The sequence below is a fragment of the Salarias fasciatus genome, chromosome 22 (genome assembly GCF_902148845.1).
Source record: "Salarias fasciatus chromosome 22, fSalaFa1.1, whole genome shotgun sequence".
Taxonomy (NCBI): Eukaryota; Metazoa; Chordata; class Actinopteri; order Blenniiformes; family Blenniidae; genus Salarias; species Salarias fasciatus.
In genome coordinates this window covers 28,775,987-28,785,799 of record NC_043765.1, presented here as the reverse complement: position 1 = coordinate 28,785,799, position 9,813 = coordinate 28,775,987, and the positions used below count along the sequence as shown (strand labels likewise).

The 9,813-nt window shown below is 44.8% G+C and overlaps 1 non-coding gene across 1 annotated transcript; it reads right to left on the bottom strand.

Moving 5' to 3' along the window:
- Positions 1–6,032: 6,032 nt before the first annotated feature.
- On the bottom strand, positions 6,033–6,106 carry trnai-aau (transfer RNA isoleucine (anticodon AAU)). Its single transcript has one exon. It is a non-coding gene; the product is annotated as a tRNA-Ile (tRNA).
- Positions 6,107–9,813: the final 3,707 nt, after the last annotated feature.

Sequence of the window (9,813 nt, the reverse complement as noted above, 5' to 3'; positions counted from 1 at the left end):
CCTGGGTTAAACACAGGTAAGCTAGGTGGCTAACAAAAGTCAAGCTAGCTGGTTAAACACAGGTAAGTTAGGTGGCACCAGCGGTAGCGCCCTTCCCATAGTGCTTTTGGGCAGCTGCTGAGGAGGTGTTCCAGGGATCCCCGTCCTGGACACTGGGGACAGGATGGTGTTTCTGTTCTTCCCCAGACATGGAGGTGACCTGGGCTCGGTAGGACTTCATACACAGCCTGGACTCAGAATGGGGTGTTATGAAGGTCTGCTCTCCAGAGGGTGGACCAGGTGACCTTCCGTTACAGAACGTTCTCCCACCTCGTCCACGCTCCCTGCTGCCCCATTCCCACCATCCTGCTGGTTGGTTCTTCCTCCTCCTGAAGGAGGCGCTGTCGCCATGACTCCGCCCCCTCCAGAGCTTGGTCTGCCCTCCATCTCCTCCCTGTTCCTCCCTGGATACCAGCCAATGCCACCTCCTCCTCCCTGGATCCCCTGCCCGGAACCAACACTGTCAAAAGAAAACATTTCCTGTTTAAAACAATGTTTTTCAGACTAAGAGGCTCTATGGCCAGATTAGTTGTTTTTATGACTGCTTATTAGTGACTGCACCTCCTTAAATGTAAAATACATTTTCACTTCAGAAGTTGTGAATTAATCACACAGTTCAGACAAAATCTACCTTTGTTGTTCATGATGAAATAAGATATTAGAGAAGTTTGAACCAGGGATAAAAATACAAGTTAAACTTTGAAATTCTCATTAAAAATATCATCACAATCAAATTCTAGCATCTTTAGTTGTTAATCATTATTTACAGCTGTGCACGATTTCAGACTGAATTAATTTATTTTAGGTGAGATGTTCTATTTCAGTGATGTTCAAAAGGACATGGTCAGAATATTGTTTGCAGATAAAAGTTGTGGAAACACTGATGTTCAGATAGTTTTCTGCTCAACTCCAAATCCTCCTTCAGCTGGATGATCTGCTGACTCCACCTACAGGAAGGAGTTATTGTGTTGATTCTCCAGAGTCTCATGTTGCTCCACCTTTCTGTCAGGGACAGTTCAAGGGAAGCGCCGCCGAGTTCAGGAATTCAAAACCTCTCACTGTTTATTTTCTAGCTGATCTTTCCAGGAACTCATAATTCTTTAAAAAAGAACTAAGAAGGTGGAATGTCCCTTTAATGAAGGATTAAAAGGTCTGAAATCAGCCTCAGAGATGGATCTGTTGGGTTTCTTTGTAGAAGTGTCTAGAAACACCCTGCTGTAATTGGCACTTCATCAATAAAGCTGAACTGAATTGAATTGAATTGACAATCATTCCTTTGCACAGCGTTTACTTTGCATTGATAAACAATCTCTGAAATTTTGGGGGAAATTTCGTTTTACTGTGTTAAAAGTGTTTAAAAAATACAAGATTTTAGAAAACGTAAATCTTCCACTGGGGAAATGAGCCGTTCTACATTTCTATGAAAATCCTCGCAGCTTCTGGACTCAATTGACATGAATGAGCAGCAGACTTTTTAATAAACTCTATTTGTTAGACTTCTACTGTAAATCAAACCAGTCTGTTATTCAGGCCTGTGTTTGGCTTTGAGTCGTGTGTTTTTAACAGTGTGAATCCAGATGACCTTGAGTGACCTTCCACTCTTACAGCAGAGGGTTTCATCTGCCGTGGCTCCGTCCTCTGGAGCTGGAGCAGCTTCAGCAGTGTTGATGGGAATGTTGGAGCGTTCTTCTAGAGCAGGGTCACTCTGACTCTGGATGTGGCTCCAGCAGATTCTGCTGGACGGAGGGAAAGAAGAACCCAGGAAGTTCAGAGCTTCTGCTGAGACCTTCATCCATGAGGACAGAGACGAGACAGGACCCTCCCAGAACAGCCAGGTTCTCATCAGAGTGTTGATCATGATGATAAAGAACATTTTTCTGTCTATTCTGTTCACAAACATCCAGTGAAAGCAGACCGCCCTACAGCTCATGTTCAGTCCAGGAAACTTTATTCATCACTTCAATATTATTTTCACCCTCAGAATCACTTGTTCATCTCACCTCAACCATCCTGACATCAAGCAGAACGGTCACGTGATCAGAGAGAAGCAGTGAACTGAACTCTGAACCATCATGGAGCTCTTCATTCCAGCTGCTCTGCAGACTTTTGGCCACCAGGTGGCGCCACAGAGGACGGTGTGGAGACGCTTCCATCCAGGCTGCAGAGCTTCACAAAGCTTCATTTGTCCATCAGGATGAGAAAGAGCTTCACTTCCAGCATGGCAGCAGACTGACAGACTCACACTCTCAGTCAGACTCTCCTGAGACCAGACCAGTCCAATCAGGACCAGGAGGAGGAGGAGGAGGAGGAGGAGGAGGAAGAGGAGGAGGAAGAGGAGGAGGAGGAAGAGGAGGAGGAAGAGGAGGAGGAGGAGGAGAGAGGAGGAGGAGGAGGAGGAGGAGGAAGAAGAGGAGGAGGAGGAGGAGGAAGAAGAGGAGGAGGAGGAGGAGGAGGAGGACGAGGACGAGGAAGAGGAGGGGGAGGAGGAGGAGGAGGAAGAGGAGGAGGAGGAGGAAGAGGAGGAGGAGGAGGAGGAGGAAGAGGAGGAGGAAGAGGAGGAGGAAGAGGATGAGGAGAGAGGAGGAAGAGGAGGGGGAGGAGGAGGAGGAGGAGGAAGAGGAGGAGGAGGAGGAAGAGGAGGAGGAGGAGGAGGATGAGCAGAGAGGAGGAGGAGGAGGAGGAAGAGGAGGAGGAGGAGGAAGAGGAGGAGGAGGAAGAGGAGGAGGAGGAGGAGGAGGAGGAGGAAGAGGAAGAGGAGGAGGAAGAGGAGGAGGAGGAGGAAGAGGAGGAGGAAGAGGAGGAGGAAGAGGAGGAGGAGGAGGAAGAGGAGGAGGAGGAGGAGGAAGAGGAGGAGGAGGAAGAGGAGGAAGAGGAGGAGGAGGAAGAGGATGAGGAGGAGGAGGAAGAGGAGGAGGAGGAAGAGGATGAGGAGGAGGAGGAAGAGGAGGATGATATCCTCTCACTGTTCCAGACAGAGTAACCTCTATCAGAGCTCTCCAGACTCCAGGACTGATCCTTCCCTCCAAACTCACACTCCTCTCTGCCTCCTCTCCTGCTGCCTCCTCTGTAGCTCTCTGATAATAAACCCCTCCGCTCCGCTCCACCTCCCAGGAACATCCACCTCTCACATCATTTCTACACAGCAGCTGATTCCAGCCTTCAGATCAGTCTGGATGATCAGGATGCGGCGGCTCCTCCTCCACCTGTCACCTTCCTGTTGTTGTTGGACAGTTTGAGCTTTCTGCTCCTTGAGTTTGTGTCCAGTTCAAGCTGAGAGAAATCTGATGGAGAGAAAGAGAGAAAAGTCCTCCTCTGACTCATGTGATGGATTTCTTCTGTCTGGACTTCCTGACATGTTGTTCATTCAGAGGAAGTCTCATGAGGAAACTTTCTGTCAGACTTCTCTTGTCAGTCATGTTGGAATGAAGTGAAAGACAGACAGACACTGTTTGGTCCTCATCAGTCCAGCTTCCACCTCCTGGGACCAGGTTTTAGCCTCTGCTCTGCACCATGGCCCCCCCTGCAGGAAGAGAGACCGTCAGAAGGCTTTTCTCTCCAACAGGAGTCCTGACTGCTGCTCCTCAGAAACAGGCTGGAAGAGCTCTGAGTCCACACTCTGGGACTGCTTCCCCCAGGACAGCAGGCAGCTCTGGATGGAGGGATGAAGAGGATGAAGTGATGAATGAAGCCTCCTCTGGTGTTTCAGCTCACACTGACTCATTCAAAGCTTCAGACTTGGCTCAAAGTGTGTGTGGAGACGTCTGGAGGCTGTCAGATCACTGCAGCTCCCGGCGCTGCTGCTGGACTGGAGAACTACTGGAGGAAGAGTCTGGACTGATGGAGCTGATCCTGAGTCAGACTGTCAGCAGGTTCAGAAGATGCCATGTTGTTGGTATTGATGGGGTCAGAGGTCAGAGTTCAACATGCACTGATAATCCTCAGAGCAGTGTGTGTGTGTGCTGTGTGTAGAGTCGTTAACACACTGAGAGGAACACACACTGAATTGGTCTTTGTCTTTATTTTTATGTTTGCTGGTGAAGGAATATAAAGTAACTAAGAGTAATCTGGGATGTTTCTACTACAACTCCCTGTCCAGCTGGAGACAGCCTGTGGAGGGGAGAGGACGAGTCCACATCTGTTTCCTTCCAGATCCAGATTTTAGATGAACCTCCTGGACTCTGAGGAGCTGCAGCTTGAGGTCAGGGTCAGTGAAATGAGATCTGATCCTCTGCTTTGACCCACTGGGGCCAGTCCTGTGTGGATTCATCACTTAGTTCACTAGGTGGTCAACAAACCAGGTGGACTACAACACTGGAGCAGTGAGAGAAGGTTTTCCAGCAGCAGTAATCCTGACAGACTGAGTAACTTTACTTCTTCCTCTTTTGAACTCAGCATGTCTCCACTGTCTGATCCGCTGTAAACCTGACAACGGGACTCCTCTGACTTCCTGCTGGAGCTGGTGGGAGTTCATCTGCAGGGTCTGAATTCTATGTTTGGTTGTGAATCACGGACCACGGAAAGCTTTTCTCATAGTGTTAGCATCTGCAGGCGTTTTTTTCTGTGCTCTCCAATAAGAACGAGGCTCTGCTCCACCAGATCTCCTGGCGGTTTGGCAGTAGTTTGATGACTCTGCTGCGTTGATCACCATCAGTTTAAAGTTGGTATCATAACTTCTCCTCTGTTGTTTGCTCAGTTGTCCAGCGTTCGAGCCCCTTTGTTCCAGATGATCCGCCATTTTTCATCAGATCATTTGATCTCACTTCATCGCTCCACTCGCTCTCTGCTCAGTGATACTTTGGCTCCATCTAGCGGCGCGGATGCGTATTGACCATCTACCGTAAGTCCGCGATTATAACACCACCCCACTTTTTAGGATGCAATTTCTGGAAAAAAACATCGTCTTATATTCGGGCCAATACGGTAGTTTGCCAATTTATTGTAACATTCAGCTAATATCAAATGGACTCACAAAAAGTGTTTACATGTTGAACAGCTGGGTTTTGGGTAGTTACTGTAAGTAGCTGAAGTGGTCTAGTATGGGCTAGATCAAGTCCTACAGTGATTCCTATTGATAAATGAAATTAATTTGCCAAAGCTTAAAAGCCATAATTAAATTGAGGACTATAATACCTTTAACTTTCCCCAGCAGATGGCGTGAAAATTGCAATAAAAGGGAATTAACTATGTTCTTACAGTGTCTTGCCAAACCGATGAGAGCCATTCTCATTCACCGTCTCCTCCTCAAGCCCTCTCTCCGGTGTCTCCTCTCCTTAATTTGTGCCATTTGGCCATTAAAAGATGGATTAAAGAGCACCAAAACACACAAAAGCTGACGGTTGGGTCCATTTCGCCAGTGGATGAGACTCCCGTGGCAGGTGAGTGGCGCGAACATCAAAGAACATAACATATTAAATTAATACGATTAATATAATAATTTAATAATATATTGTATTTATTCTTCAATGATTAGAAACATGACTAGGAAAGCAAAATGCAGAATAAGAGCACATTCCAAAAAATATTACGTCTTAGCGAGCTTGTGGTTACCATGGTACCGGCCGAGGGTCACGTGATCAGCACTGAGGGGAAAGGTCGGGGGCTGAGTGTCCGAATCGCCAACAGAATCAGGACTCTATGTAGTGCACTATGTAGTCCAGCACTATGTAGTGACTGAGGGGTTCGGGCATAGGGCGCACATTCGCACACAGCCTATGGCGGCCAATCAGTGAACACAGACACAGAACTTCCTGTCTGTCACCCTTCAAATTAAAACAAAAATAAAATACATCAAAACCCATTTCATGCTGATCTGGTTCAGCACAGGTGCTTCGAAAACCCCGGTGTCTGGGAGCCGAGGCCGAGGCTGAGTCCGCGGTTGGCGCAAACACATAAAGTGGTTCAAAGCTGGAGGCCTGATTCGGCACAGGAACCAGTTTGTTGGAAAAGGGGCTGCTGGACTGGAGGTGTGGGGACAGCTGTGCTCCACACTTTCATGGCCAGTATGGGAGTTGAACCCATAACCTTGGAGTTATTAGCACCATGCACTGACCAGCTGAGCTAACTGGCTGCTTCAGTTGGGTTGTGTGTTTCGTGTGTGTGTGTTGGTGTTCTTTGTGTTGATTTGTGAGACGATATGAAGCCTTGAAAAACCAACTGTGAAACACAGGAAAGACTCTTTAGTGGTTGAATCCAAACCATCATCATCACGGTGTACTTGATGACTTTGAGCCGGTGGATTACAGTCAAGTTGGCACAAATCCAAGTCGGCGCAGACCAACTCGACACCGCCCCCGGGCCGTACGAAAGCCCGCATGAAAAAAACTGCACTGTAAAAAAAAGTACCCCCTATCTACTCAGTAAAATTAAGGCAACACATTACAAGCAATATTATTAATTAAATTCAACTATGTTTGATATTGAGTAAATTTAAGAGAAATAAGGCGTGTCATAATTACCCATTTAAATTAGTGATTTCTGATTCAAAACATAAGTGAATTAACTGATAACTAAACTAAAATATTAATATTAATATGATATTAATATTATATATATATATATATATATATATATATATATATATATATATATATATATATATATATATATATATTAATTAATTGAAATAAACTGAAACTTAGAAATGATTTTGCAGTATTTATAAAAATTCATTTAATTCTACACTTCAATGATATACAGTTTAGTAATAATTATCTAAATTAATCAATGAATTTATTTAATTATTCATTCATTCATTCATTATCTGCTGCTTCTTCCCTTTTGGGGTCGCAGGTGGCTGGAGCCGATCCCAGCTGCTGTGGGTGAAGGCGGGGTCACCCTGGACAGGTCGCCAGTCTGACACATATATATACAGACATACAACCATTCACTCACACATTCATACCTGGGGGCAATTTAGGGTGACCAATTAACCTACCATGCATGTTTTTGGACCGTGGGAGGAAGCCGGAGTACTCGGAGAGAACCCACGCACACACGGGGAGAACATGCAAACTCCACACAGAAAGGCCTGAGCCCCGGCCGGTATTTGAACCCAGGACCTGCTGTGAGGCACAAGCGCTAACCACTGCACCACCGTGTGGCCCCGTTAATTACATCAATTAAATCTTATTTTTAATTAATCACAAATTCAACCATTAATGTAGAACTCTTGACTTTATATTAAATGCCGCCAAGAAAATAAAACACTCCACATTAAGCAAAACGTATGAACACACTACTTCTTTTTCCACGCAGGTATCGTCAGTCAATGTAATCTGTAGATATTGACAAATGCAGCATGTAAGAAAAAGCTGAAAAAGAGGGGTGGGGGGGGGGGGGGGGGGGGGGGGGGTCCTGAATTAAAGTGTAGGGTAACACCTTAACAATGTGTACTTCAGAGCACAAGTCTGATCCCAAAGTGTGTTAAATGCTTTGAACCTGCTTTACTTAAAGGATAGGTTCGGTTTAAACAGTTTTCACATTGTTTATAGAATGAAGTACAACAATCTCCTCACCCAGAAGGCTTTTCTGATCCAAACAGTACTTCAGGAGAAATTAGATCCAAAATTGAGCGGCGCACATCCCTATACTGTTAGCAGATGGGGCATGTGTATATCCGCTCCTGAAACGGCTTTAATCGTCCAAAAACTCATTAGTTTCACCAATATTTCATCACGGTCCGCTCAGCCTCTCCTCCACCACAGTCCAGCGTCGCCAGATATGTCATATATGCAGATATATGTTCCATTTGAATGTACTACTTGGCGTTCACGCGTATCTAGACACCTACATCTACATAGCAGGGATCAGAAACATGCGTTCGAATCGGCAGTCGAAAAAACACACACAGCAACACTGCAGCTTCTATAGCTCCTGCTTATGTCACACCACCGCCTAGACATACAGACATAGATATCTAGATGTAGGTGTCTAGATACGCGTGGACACCAAGTAATTCATTCAAATCGAACATATATCTGCATATATGACAATCTCGCGACACCGGGCTGTTGTGGAGGACAAAAAAATAAATAAATAAAAACTTAAAAGAAAAGAAAGACAAGACAACCTATACCTTCAGCTTCATCTCTCAACATTTCACTCGGTGAAAGTTATTTACACAATTTTAATGTATTAACAATAGTCTATTAAAGAAGCATAGGAAAGGTAACCGCAGAAAACTGGAACCGATCTGCAACCTACATATTATTTCGATACTTTTTACATGAGAAAATAATGTACATTTCTACAACTTAGTTAATAATTGTCATATTGCAGAGAAATATGGAAAAAGCTGGAGACTTACCATGCAAGCCTTCAAGTGTCTTGTAGGCGGGCAGCGTTCAAAAGACAACTTCCTGCTTCAACAGGAAGTGGTTCTCAATTAAAAACTGTTTAAAAACATGAAGTTGGATTCATTGATTTATCTCTGTGTTTGGAATCACATTAACAAAATGCTTGTTTTTTGTCTAACTAAAATAAGTAGATATTTCTCCTAACATTTTTGTGATTTTTTTAATCAAATGATTGCGACAAAAGCAAGAACATAATAATATTGAATATCATTTACCTATTAAATTGATTAGAATTTACATGGCCATAGATTCATTTATTACAGTGTGTGAAGACTTTTGGAGCCTGGTTCCGTCCGCTCTGTGAGGAACCGGCTGCTTCAGGAAGAAATCCAGGTTCCATGAATGGAGGGATTCATTCTGACCGCCTGATCTCTGACTTCAACCAACCGTGGTCACCATGAAAAACACACTGTCTGATAGATCAGCCTCTGAAATCAACCCAACAACTTCTGAAGCAAAGCCTTTCCTTTAAAGAACAGAGAAGGGGTTCTGTCAGGGACGTGGAACCCTGGAGAACTTCTTAGAACCCACTGATCAGCTGTATGGATTTGTTGATGAAGAAGACAAACCATACATTCAGTCCCTCCTTCTCATGTCTGCTATGAACCGGTTGTGTTACTGTAAGATAATTGCTTCAATGCTTGTGCAAAGTGCTTGTGTGAGTTAATGTTTTGTAACTGTGCAGAAAGTTTGCATAGCGCGCTGAAAGTCTCGCCATACTCAGTTCTCGGAAAATGTTGTCTAGACACCTGTTTCGCAGAAATACGTTTGGTTCATTCTGTTTGTGCAGAAGAAGCGGAACCCACCCTCAAGGTGTGAACAGAAGTGAACCAAAGTTCAAGAGGATGTGGACCCGACAACCCAGACTCTCGGGTGTCGCTGAAATGTTTTTAAATGTCTGTGGGCGGATGCGCCCACGCTTACCCATGTCTATGCTTGCTCTTCCAAATCAATAAAAAGCTGAAGACACCAGAAGGGGGTGGGAGACAGTCTGTGAGCGAACATTGTACTCTCCCCCATCTGCAGATGCAGCCAAAACCCAAATCTCCTCTCTGAGTGTTCACTGTTTGGATTGTTTAACGTTTGAAGTGTCTTTGAACCCGACAGTTACAGTTATTGACAGAGTTGGGTATGTAACGACAAGTAACGAACGTTACAAGTAGTTAAATTACTTTTGATGGGAACGAGTAGTGTAACGGCACTACTCCTCGATTGGTATTTAAACTCCAGTTACAAATGAAGCGCTACGATCGTTACTTTTACAATGACGGCAAAAGGAGCAACCAAAATATTATTATTTAAGCAGAGTTCTTTTTATTACCACCAGTAGATGGAACGGTGGCCATATGAGCAACTACTTGCTATCTCTTCCGGGTCAGGGCTGATGGAACTGTCACAGTAAAATTGGTTGCCTTATATA